The sequence below is a fragment of the Aquarana catesbeiana genome, linkage group LG05 (assembly GCF_042186555.1).
Source record: "Aquarana catesbeiana isolate 2022-GZ linkage group LG05, ASM4218655v1, whole genome shotgun sequence".
Taxonomy (NCBI): Eukaryota; Metazoa; Chordata; class Amphibia; order Anura; family Ranidae; genus Aquarana; species Aquarana catesbeiana.
In genome coordinates, this window is record NC_133328.1 from 170,732,228 (window position 1) to 170,743,620 (window position 11,393).

The following is an 11,393-nucleotide window of genomic DNA, read 5'->3' on the forward strand; positions in this document are numbered from 1 at the left end:
CTTTGCGAGCTAAAGTTTAAAAAACACACCGAGTACGAGCACAATTCCAGAGCTACGTCTCAGCAAAGGGCGCAATGTAAATTTCCTGTCACCAAGGACTAATTGCTAGTGACAAACGCGCAGACAGAGAGCGCGAGGGAGGGGGGAGAGAGGGGGAGAGCACGAAAGGCTTTGCTTCCCCAGCACTGTGTGATACCAGTGAGAGCTGAGACAAGCATTAATGTCTGATTCACCTGGATCACACTCCGTTCTCCATCTCACACATCCCAAACTGTGATTCACTCCAGCCATGTGCATTTTCTATTTGTAGCCTCTGATCTCACTACACTTACATGACTTTAAAAAAGGGAGGTGGGTGGTGTGAGATATGACACTACACTGTGAACAAATCTGACATATACAACTAGGATTTCTACTATACAGTACAGATATAGCTCCCAACTGTCCCTGATTTGGAACAATGTCCCTCTGTCCCTCATTCCTCCTCATTTGTCCCTCATTTTGGTCTGATACATATAGTTGTATATAAAATGCATTTTTTATTTTTCAAAAAGTGTTTCCCAGTGCTAAACCTTTCATCCAAATTCTAAATTGCTGCATTTGTACATTTTGAAAGCCAATATAAAGGAATAGTAGTGGTAAAAAAAAGCCCTTGTGGATTTATTTGATTTATTTAATATTTTTTATCGGTTAATTCTCCTTTAAGGGGGCATGTCCTATGCCTACATACCTTTGCTAGTAGGTGTCCCTCATTCCCATCTCAAAATGTTGGGAGGTATGCATAATGTATATTCTGTTATATAGAGTGCCAACTATTATTTTAAAGAGGAACTACAGTCTGCTCACATCATTTGTAATAAAACATCTTTGCCATTCTGAAGCTTCCCTCCAACCACTTTGCATATTATTTTATATATATATATTGTGATTCTGTACTTGCCAAATATGCTGCAGAAATCTCCCTCCACTGAGTCTGGCTGCAGCCATTTTAAATGTGGGCAGCTGAAGCTGCTGCCTGTTCACTTCCTGGATTTACACAGGCACACAGAGGCACACCTCCAGCTCTGCAGCTCTCATTGGCCCTCTTATGACTCATCTCCCCTCCCTTCCCGGAAAACTCTCACAAGAGTGAGAGAGAGAGCTGTGCGTGATGTCATAAGCCAATGACCAGACAAGAAACAGGAAGTGGGCTGTATAAGGTATTTACTGGCAGAAAAAAAATGTTTTACTATCCAAAGTTAAAACAAGAAGGGTAGAGGCTTTAATAGATAGAAAGATGAAAAAATGACTGAAGTTTCACTTTAACCTTAATTAGATGTCGTATACTCATTTGAAATGTGTTATGTCTAAAGCTTACCACACACCTTACAATCTGATCGTAGAATCTCCTTTATGGATGGATGCATAGATGTATTTATATGTATGCATGTGTGTATATACCTATATCTATATAGATATATAAAAATATATATATATATATATATATATATATATATATATATATATTTGTGTGTGTGCGTATGTGTGTATAGATGTGTATATATATATATATATATATATATATATATATATATATATATATGTTTACATGTATTAAAGATGTAATGCAAGGGTCCACTTTGATTTCTTATGAATACTATCCCTCTTTTAGAGAGGGCACATGACACTTTGACGCTTTTGGCTTAGCTTTTCATAGTTTCTCTACTAATAGTTTTCATAGTTCAGTGGCGGCTGGTGCTCTATTTTTTGGGGGGGTGCCAAACAATACCCCCACCCCCATCATTTGGTCAAACCCCCCCCCATTGATCAGAGTACAAAGACCCTCCCCCCATCGCTCGCTTGTCTGTCCGCCCATCAGCCCTGCACTTACCCCATTCAGGTCGCGAGCAGCTTCGGCGCCTCCCCCCTCCTCCCCCCGTCACCAGCGCATGCGATCTGAAGGTCCGGCATACTGTACTGGAGACCTTCAGAGCTTTGCGCCGGAACCGAGGGCTTTCGCATGCATGCAGGGGAGTGACGTCATCGTGCCTTCGGCCATTCACACTTCTGGAGCCCACAAACCCAGAAGAAAGACGGGAGGAAGATGTCAGCCCTCTAAGCGGGCTTAGTTCTAAGGTAAGTATTTCATAATGTGCAAGTATGCGATGCATACATATAGCATAGATCAGTGGCGGCTGGTGCTCCATTTTTTGGTGGGGGCGGCAAACAAACCCCCTTGTCAGGTCCACATCTACCACATCCAGATCACAGCTTCCCCGGCTTCTCCTGCCCGCTTCTCCTCCCGCCCAATCTGGTTTTAAGACCCGCTTCCTGTCCTGATTGGCCGGGAGGAGAAGCCGGAAGACAATAGACGAATATTGATTTGCTAATGTCACAAGTGGGTGGGCTCGGGGCGCAGTGCTCTGCGCCCCAAGCCCAACCTTTTTGAAGCCAATTAGAACCTCAGGCTCTAATAATGTGCTTCAAAAAACTAAACTCGTAGAAATCTCGTGGAAATCTATGTGTCCAGCTCTCCACATGGAGAATAAGGGGCGGTGCATGGACATAAGGGGGGTGGCGCCCTTGCACCCCTTATGGACTGGTCACTGCTGGCGTAGCTACTGTTGCAAAACAGTATTATAAGGGGGTTCAGCTCACATATAAATGCTAAAAGCTAAAAAAACTCAGAAGACATTATCAAATCAACTTTTATTATAGTTTGGACACTCTTGCGTGCAATTCTCCAAAAGCCACAGATACTGTGGGGTTGATTTACTAAAGGCAAATAAACTAGTGTGCACTTTGCACCGTGCAATTGGACTCTGTAGGAGCAGGTTGCATATAGAAGTACGAGGTTATATAAATCTGCTTATAAAGGCCACATCCCTAATGTGGATAGAAACTGGAATCTCCCCTCAAAAGATTGTTACTTTTTAGGCTCAAGGAATGTACAAAAGTCAAATATACATCGTATTAAATATGTTGTATTTATTAGTATCAAAAAGTCATTAAAAAGAGATAACAGTATATAATGTACAAACAAAAAACATGAAAAAAATGTGCAGTCTGTAGCCACAAGGGAAAATGAACTAATAAATCTCAAGTGCAGGAAATATTTATAAACCAGTCGCCAATGCGTTTCAGAGTCCTTGGAGACTGTTTTATGCATATTTCCTGTACTTGAAATTTAGTGGTTCCTTTTACCTTGTGGCTACAGACCACACATTTTTTCATGTTTTTAGTATGTACATTTTATACTGTTTTCTCTTTTTAATGACTTTTCAATACTAATAAATACAACATATTTAATACTATGTATATTTGACTTTTATACATTCCTAGAGCCTAAAAAGTCTCAATAGTTTGGGGGGAGATTCCAGTCTCTGTAAGGTTGTTCCAGAGCACAGTAGATGAGCAATAGCTCTGCTGACTTCCATCATCCAATCATGTGCAAGCAAAAATGCTGTTTTTTTTTTTTTGCACATGATTGGGTACTCTTTGCAAAGTGAAGCTTTACCTCATTTACTAAGCTCTGGAGCAAATGCCTTTGCAAAGTGCAATTGCACTTTGCAGGGCGCACAGTCCTTTTGCCTTTAGTAAATCAATGCCACGTGTGTGTGTGTGTGTGTGTGTGTGTATACATAGGTAGCCAGGTGGCTTAGTGGCTAGCATTCCTGCCTTGCTGTACTAGGGGCAAATCGCATGATCTATGCATGGAGTTTGCATGCTCTCCCTGTGCTTGTAATAAAACACACCAGCGCTAATCCAATTGAGCCGCTTGCAATGATGGTCTAAGTACAAACACCAAAAATAACAAATAAAAGAAAACATTCAGCGCTATACAAAAATGATTAAAGTCCAAATTGTGTAAAATCTCCCTGTGCTTGCATGCATTTCCATACACATTCCAAAGACTTGCTGGTAGGTTAATTGGCTGCTGCCTAGATTGGTCCTAGTATGTATGCATCTTAGGTAGGGACCTTAGACTGTAAGCTTCTTGAAGACATGGACTAATGTGAATATACAATGTGTAAACTTGCCAGCGCTATATAAATAAATTCCCACGTTTTGGTAAACTGGCTGAATCGTGACTCAATAGTACACCTCCTACATACAATTCCTAACACTTGTAGAGGACACTTATACAAGACAGTTCCAGGACATTACAATCCATTATAATACATTATAATACATGTACTGCAATTAGGCAATCTTTTACCCTTGTGTAGTTCACTTGTACTGTATATTCCATTATATTCCATTAAGCAAAATGGTTAGATTGATTTACTAACGGCGTGGATTTTTAGGTAGCCTGAAGCTGTATTCACTTTATGTGCGTAGTTATATGACTTTTCTTTTTAAATTCCTCGATACATAAATTGGGCGTTATCAAAAGTTCAAAAATGTACTCCTTAAGTTAATCACTCCCCCCCCCCCCAGTAAGCCTGATTTAATATTTCATACATTCCGTTCTAATTATGCATACATTCTTTTGCTAGAGATCTTGTAACTATTTAGTTGATTTGATATTTGAGTACATACATGATGAATAAAGAACACGCTGCAAAAAAAAAAAAAGAATGTCATCTAAACAAATTAAAATAACAAATGAGCCTATCCACATACATTCAGGTTTAAAAATAGCGTTTTTACTAGTTCATCACCACCTCCACCAATAAAGATGTATAAAAAGGATGTTTACTAAAGTTTGTAAACTCAGTTAACCCCTGTTTAAACAGCCAATCGGGTTACGGGGAAGTCGCTGTTCCTCTTTTCTTTTTTTTTTTTTTAATCTACCATTAAACTGATCAGCGTTTGAATCTGGTTTTGTGGTCTATCAATGCTTTGGTAAGTTGTCCACTTATTGTGTAAAACTGACCATACACCAACGCAGTTCAATTACACAATCTACCAGCAATTATGTAGCATGGGAGCCTTGAATACATATAAATGGAATTGGTTGTGTATATAGAACATCTACTACTTTAGCAGATTTATTGAAGATTGCACTGAGATCAGGTCGTAATGTGTATTGTAGTATTCCTGACCACATATTCTAAAGTAGAATTATAGAATTGAACTGTATGGACACCTTTATGTCTAGGGTCACACAAGATATAAAATAGTTGTGCTGGTAGGTTATTTGGCTCCTTTCCAAATTGGTCCTAGCAAGTGCATCTGTATGTATACATATGAGATGGGGACTTTAGATTGTAAGCTCATTGAGGGCACGGGGCTGATGCGAATGTACGATATCTGTAAAGCACTGTATAAATTGTAGGGCTAAATATTAATGCCTGTGATGAATAAATAAATAATATAATGAATCAAGGTGTATGAAAATACATTGGAATACATTAAATATTTATGATTAGGTATTAACATTCTTCCTGTGCCTGTGTGGGTTTCCTACAACACTCCAAAGACGTGCTGGTAGTCTACTGTAAGTGGCTCCTGTCTAAATTGACCCTAGTGTGTGTATGTATGAATGTGAGTTAGGGACTTTAGGTTGTCAACTTCCAAGTTTTTTTGTCAAAGTTTAATTGAACAAGCTGAAGATGGAAGCTGGTTGGCTACCATGCAGAGCTGAACCAGATTTTGCACTTTCCAGTTTTAATAATTCAACCCCAAAGTCTTTTTAATAACCGTACAATTATTCTAGTGTTTCTCAATGACAGACACTAGTACTATACATTCACAATCTTTCTGTGTATAGGATGATCTTACAGTCTAGAGCTCACCACACATGTTAAAAATCTGATTGTACAATCTCGTTTTTATCTGCCAACAAGTATGCTAATCGAATACTAACTGATTGGGTAGATTAGGTACGTCCTCAGATTACATAGTTTTGGTAAATGAGTAGTTTCCACCTCTCAGATATGTAACCACTGACACCAATGATCTTTTAAGGGGGCATTCTTCCCACTGACCATCATGCTAATGTACCGTGAGCTTGTATGTAATTAATATAGATGTAGTAATTAATGGCGGAGACCTGAAAGTTATTTCAAGGGTTCCTTCTTTTTTTTTTTAAAGCTTGAGAAAGGCTGAATAAAAGTCACTTTTATGACAACCTTTCAACTTTATGGAACAAAAATAAAGGCTGGATAGCCGCACTCCAATGCAATCTCCTTTATTCCATGTAAAATAAAAACATGTACAGCACAACTGGTGAACTAACAGTTCCAGCTAACGCGTTTCACATCTAGAACCGGGGCTTAATCAATTTTATGTATGATAACATTATAGGAGACGGAAAAAAAAAAAGACATAGTGGATGTGGCTAGCCTAAAACAAAAAGTGCACTTGCAATAGAATGATCTACACAGCAAAGCCATATTACAAAGAAAATGAATCAAATAAGTGGATTTTAAGGCAAAAAGTTTGGCCATTCTTTTATACTTTTCAAGTTCCTGAAACCTACTTTAACGTGGCAGCTATTCCGAAGTGAAGCCCTAGTTCTTGCAACATAGTGATTGGCAGTAAACTCCAACTTATTGCTGGCACGGATGTCGCATGCCTGTACTATGTGCTACTGACATGACGCACTCAAGGTGTCTATGCACATTATATATTAATCTGTTTCAGCTGTTTACTGTTGATGGTGGCTTTATTGTGAATTAGGTTAATTCCAGTTTATACGCCTTCATTTTATTTATTTTTTCTAACTCTTATTCTATGCAAAAAAAAAAAAATTTTAAATAATTTTTTTTAATATTCAGCAGACTCTTCATAAAATCAGATGTAAGCATTGGGCTTTCTATACTGATAATGCAAGTTTTATTCATATTACAGCATAGGGATCCCCATGCTAAAATCTGTATTTAAATTAGAAAGAATGTTCATAAAGGTGCAAAAGGTCACTTTTGTAGTAGATTGAGATTTCCCTATGGGTAGCCACTAATCTTGCACCTTGCAATCGCTTCAGAAAATATTTGAATACTGACACATAGCCGTTAATCTTTTGTGACAGGTACCCTCTCTGATATATACAGAACGTCAGCTGTCATTCAGCATCCGCTTTTAATTAATAAAAAGAATGCCTAGACCGGCTGTAGGCTGTGGAAGTGTAATATAACTAATATTTTTATTTTTTTTAATATACAGCCTGATAAATGTAGACAAATATTTCTACAAAGTTACAATAGGCAGAGCGGAAAGTGCAGTTAAAGTGAGATTTGGTGCTGATGTTGGAAAGGTTACATTAACGATCCAATTACACAGCACTGCCTAGGATGCAATCAGTTATCCTATATGTCCTTACAGAACAGGGGTCAGGTGGGGGCAATACAATTTCCATAAAGTTAAAAGGAGAAATCGCAACATTTATATCCATGTCAAAGGAAATACTTGCTATAATAAAACAAAACCCATCTAGGTATCTGAATAATTGGAAGCACCTACCTTAATGCAGAAGATCACTGTAGGTTTGACTAGTCCAGATGCTGTATAAAAAGTTCCTTTCCTTTAGATCTCTTGCAGTCCCTTTGGCTGTAGTTACATAAGGAAGATGGTTTTGTAAGCTGATGAGTTTGAGGGTACCTCTGAAAATCCCAGCTCCATCCTCAGTGCCCAAGGAAGTTGAAGGTTGCCTGGGGGGTAGGATGCTGTGCCAGGATCTTATCACTTGGATGGAGGACTAGTCAGACGAGGGTAAAAGGAGATGTGGAGTGGTGAAAGTGGGATGGAAGGAGTGAGAGGTCTGTGACTAGGAGACTGCACACACAATGAGAATAATCCACCTTCTCTGGCTCATCACAGTCTCATGCTGCATCTAGCTACTGTCTAGATCACTGAGCCCAAGCGCCCTCTAGTGACTGCTTTTCATCATCACGACTCACGGAGTTCCCAAGGGTTCTTAGTGAAAGTTCACATTCATTAATCTGACTTTTAGCCTCTAAAGCTGCAACTAAAAAAACAATGTAAATATTGTCAGTGTTACAGTGTTACATGGAACCAAAAATGTGTCTTTTTCTTTCTTTCTTTTTTTTTTTTTTTTTTTTAACCAATTTAATGCTGTTTTCTATTTAGTTCAGATAAAGGAAAATGTATGTATTACAGAGATTTATATAGGACTGACAGTTTACACACTGTACTTTTACATCAGTCCATTCCCACAAGAGCTCACAATCCAAGCTCACTATCTCACATACACATACTAGGGACAATTTAGACATTTGACAATTAAAGGGTAAGTTCAAATGTATAAAATAAATGAATAAATAAATGCACATATTTTTGCTGAAAAAAAGTGTGCATTTATTGTGTTTTGTATAGGAGCCTGCAGAGCATTGCACTCACAATTAGTGGACCATGCAGTGGCGGCTGGTGGTATATTTTTTCGGGGGGGGGGGGCAAACAATACACCCACAAACAACCCCCCCGGTTGGTCGGTTACCCGCACCCCCCCACCTGTGGGTCAGTCAGGTCCTCACACAATCACCACAACCATAGGTCGGTCGACGCACCCTGCACTTACCCTCTGGGTGGCGGCTTCGTCCCCTGTGTCTCCTCCGGAGGCCACAATGTCTCCTCCCTGCTCCTCCCTCCTGGCCATGGTCCAATAGGATTGCTTGTTGTTTTGGCCAATCGGGAAACAGGTCTCAGGACCCGCTTCCTGATTGGTGGGGAGGAGAATCAGTGTGACAATAGCAAATATTCATTTGCTATTATCACACAACTGGGTAGGCTTGGAGCGCAGTGCTCTGCGTCCCGAGCCCACCCTTTTTTGAAGCCTATTAGAGCCTCTGGCTCTAATCACATGCTTTGAAATCCACCCCCTCCACTTTAAATCCATGTATCCAGCACCCCGAATGTAGATTAGGGGACTGGAGGCATGAATATGGGGGCGGCACCCCTGTGCAATGTCAGGCTCCTGCACAGGAACCCCACAGCTTTCTGCCTGCTCCTCTGTAAGGGCCGCAGGGCTTGTGAATGAACTACAGGGGTGCTCATCAACACCCTCGCTGTTCATTGAGAACTAACAAGCTGTCTGATGTGGTCAAAGATGGGACTTGTAATTTTCTCATTCACAGATTGCTGTGAATGAATGGTTCGGCTGTGCGGGCAAAGCCCCACATAGCCGCACCGATTTTGAAATGTGACGACGGGTGAGGGGAGCTGAACCCAAGCCCGCTGTCACAGAGAGGTGGTTCTGGTGAAAGGAACCATGGGAAGAGATACATGTAACACGCTCCTAAAGGTGAACGTATGGTGGCTGGTGCTCAATTTTGTGGGGAGGGGATGTGGTGGCAAACAATCTTCCTCCCCTCCGTTGCTCAGTCGATTGCCTGTGATAGGGCTTATGGTGAGATATAATCCCAGTCCCCCCCAGTACATACCGGTATAGAAGAATCTAGCAACAACCAGTTGCTCGGGGCTGAGCCCAGTGTGTTGTGCCCAGTTGTGGAAGGTTCCCATGTGGCTGATCATGTCCAGTAGCTCGGGGTAGACGGCGGGGTTGTTTTTCTACTCCCTGGGCAGTTGGTGCAGCCTCAGCTCAGTGTCTGTCCGGTAGGTCCAGATGCTGGGGGATGGGGACATTGCTGGGCTCGATTCCCCGAAGGAAGGGATGGGTAGGGAAATATTTGAGGTGCCCGTATCAGCCGGTCCCCAGGCTCCCAGCTCGGGAGGATACCCCCGCAGGAGAAGCACTGGACCCAGTGCCCAGATAGAAGAAGCCGGCTCAGGCCAGGTGATGGGGGACACCGAGCCCGACCAGTCACTGGAGAAGAGGACATTCTGGAAAAAAAAGCACAGCCGCTTCTCCTTCCGGCCAATCAAAATGAAGACCCACTTCCTGATTAGTCAGGAGGAGAAGCAGGAAGACAACAGCAAATATTAATTTGCTATTGTCGCACAAGTGGTTGGGCTTTACGGAGGGACCAGGGGTCCCAAGCGCCATGACTGCCCCATTTAGGGCAAGTGGAATCTCTTTGATTTGAAGGATGGAGGTGGTAAGAGGATATGTGCTGGGGGGGTGCTTTGGGAGGGAAAACGCCTTGTGCTAGAAGGTAGGGTGGGGAGGATTTCAAATCCGACCTCCCCCTCCCCCTCCCCCGACGGTGGTCCTCTTCCCTTTCAAAGCATCCCTCTAACACATATCTCCTTACCACCTTCCTATCACTCCTCCACCTAGGTGTATACCTTGTTACCTGCCCCCCCTCCCCTCCTCTTCCCGGTCACTGTGTCCTCCTCCTCTGTATACATCTATAAACTAAACACAGACCTCAGATCATCAGCGTGGCTCTTGCGGTTTAATAGATCTTAGATCTTTGTGGTCAGTGTAACTGGGCCATGCCAGGTAAGTATCCTTTGCCTTCATACAGTTTGCTAAAAAGGCGTTATTTGTCAGAAAATTGGGAGGTATGCTTTAAGTGCTTTTGTCACCTTTATTTTTTCTTTATATTGGCTTTTCAGAATAGGAACTACAGTTATATAGAGATTGGGCAAAATTAGTGCATAATAACACTTTTAGTAGTAATGTACATTTTAAAGAGCAGACCTAAAAAGGGACAACTGAGGCGATGCGAGGGACAGAGGGATTTGATCTTAAAAGAGGGGCAGTCCCTCCAAATGAGATATAGTTGGGAGCTATGCACACACAAACAAAAAAACATGTAAACTCTGTGCAGACAGTGTCCTGATGGGGGTTCAAACCAGGGACTCCAGGACTTCAAGACAGAAGTGCTAACCACTAAACACTCGTTCAGTATGTGGTGGGGTATGGATTGAGTGACCTCAGTAGATCCGGCACCCCATTCTTTATTTATTAGAATATAAATATAGGATTCAGACTTGGGATTATAGCAGTGCCCAACATATTATAGAAAACAATATTGTTTATAATATAAAAATATATTTTATTACATAAAAACATCAGCCAAAACATTCATGAGCGCATAAAATACAGAGTATCCATGTGTCAATGGCAATTACTGGTAGTGATCCCTACATGTTTCGCCAAGCATTGGCTTCTTCAGGGAAATATGTAATTGCCAGTATACGACAGTGGCTCTAATAATTCTAATAATAGCTTGTTCAGTATGATTCACTGGGATCGGCTCTGTGTCTTCCAGAGCACACCATTGGCTGTATGATCAGTGCAGGTCACTGGTGTGGACAAGCCATAGGTCACTGTGTAAAATTTTAGATTTACTAACAACTATGTAGTGCGTACCTAAACTAAACAATTCTTTTTTATCCAGTCAAGAAGTTCTTACCCTACATCACTTCTGAAAAATCTAAAGACGATTATACAGCCGGTTAGTAACATATGTGACCATCTTAATTCAGATAATCCCTTCAGTCAGAATACATTCACAATAATCCCGTGACATTTATGGATTGATATAACAGAGATATTTAGCAAAAAAAAAAAAAAAATGGTGCTTGTTACATAAAGAAAATAA

The 11,393-nt window shown here is 41.0% G+C and overlaps 1 protein-coding gene across 1 annotated transcript in view; it reads right to left on the reverse strand.

Annotated features, from left to right (window-relative positions):
- Window positions 1–8,046, reverse strand: part of CPNE4 (copine 4) — a 568,794-nt gene extending 560,748 nt beyond the window's left edge. The window contains exon 1 of the mRNA XM_073630343.1: window positions 7,387–8,046. The gene's annotated coding sequence lies outside the window, so the exon portion shown is untranslated. The remainder of the gene's footprint in view (window positions 1–7,386) is intronic.
- Window positions 8,047–11,393: the final 3,347 nt, after the last annotated feature.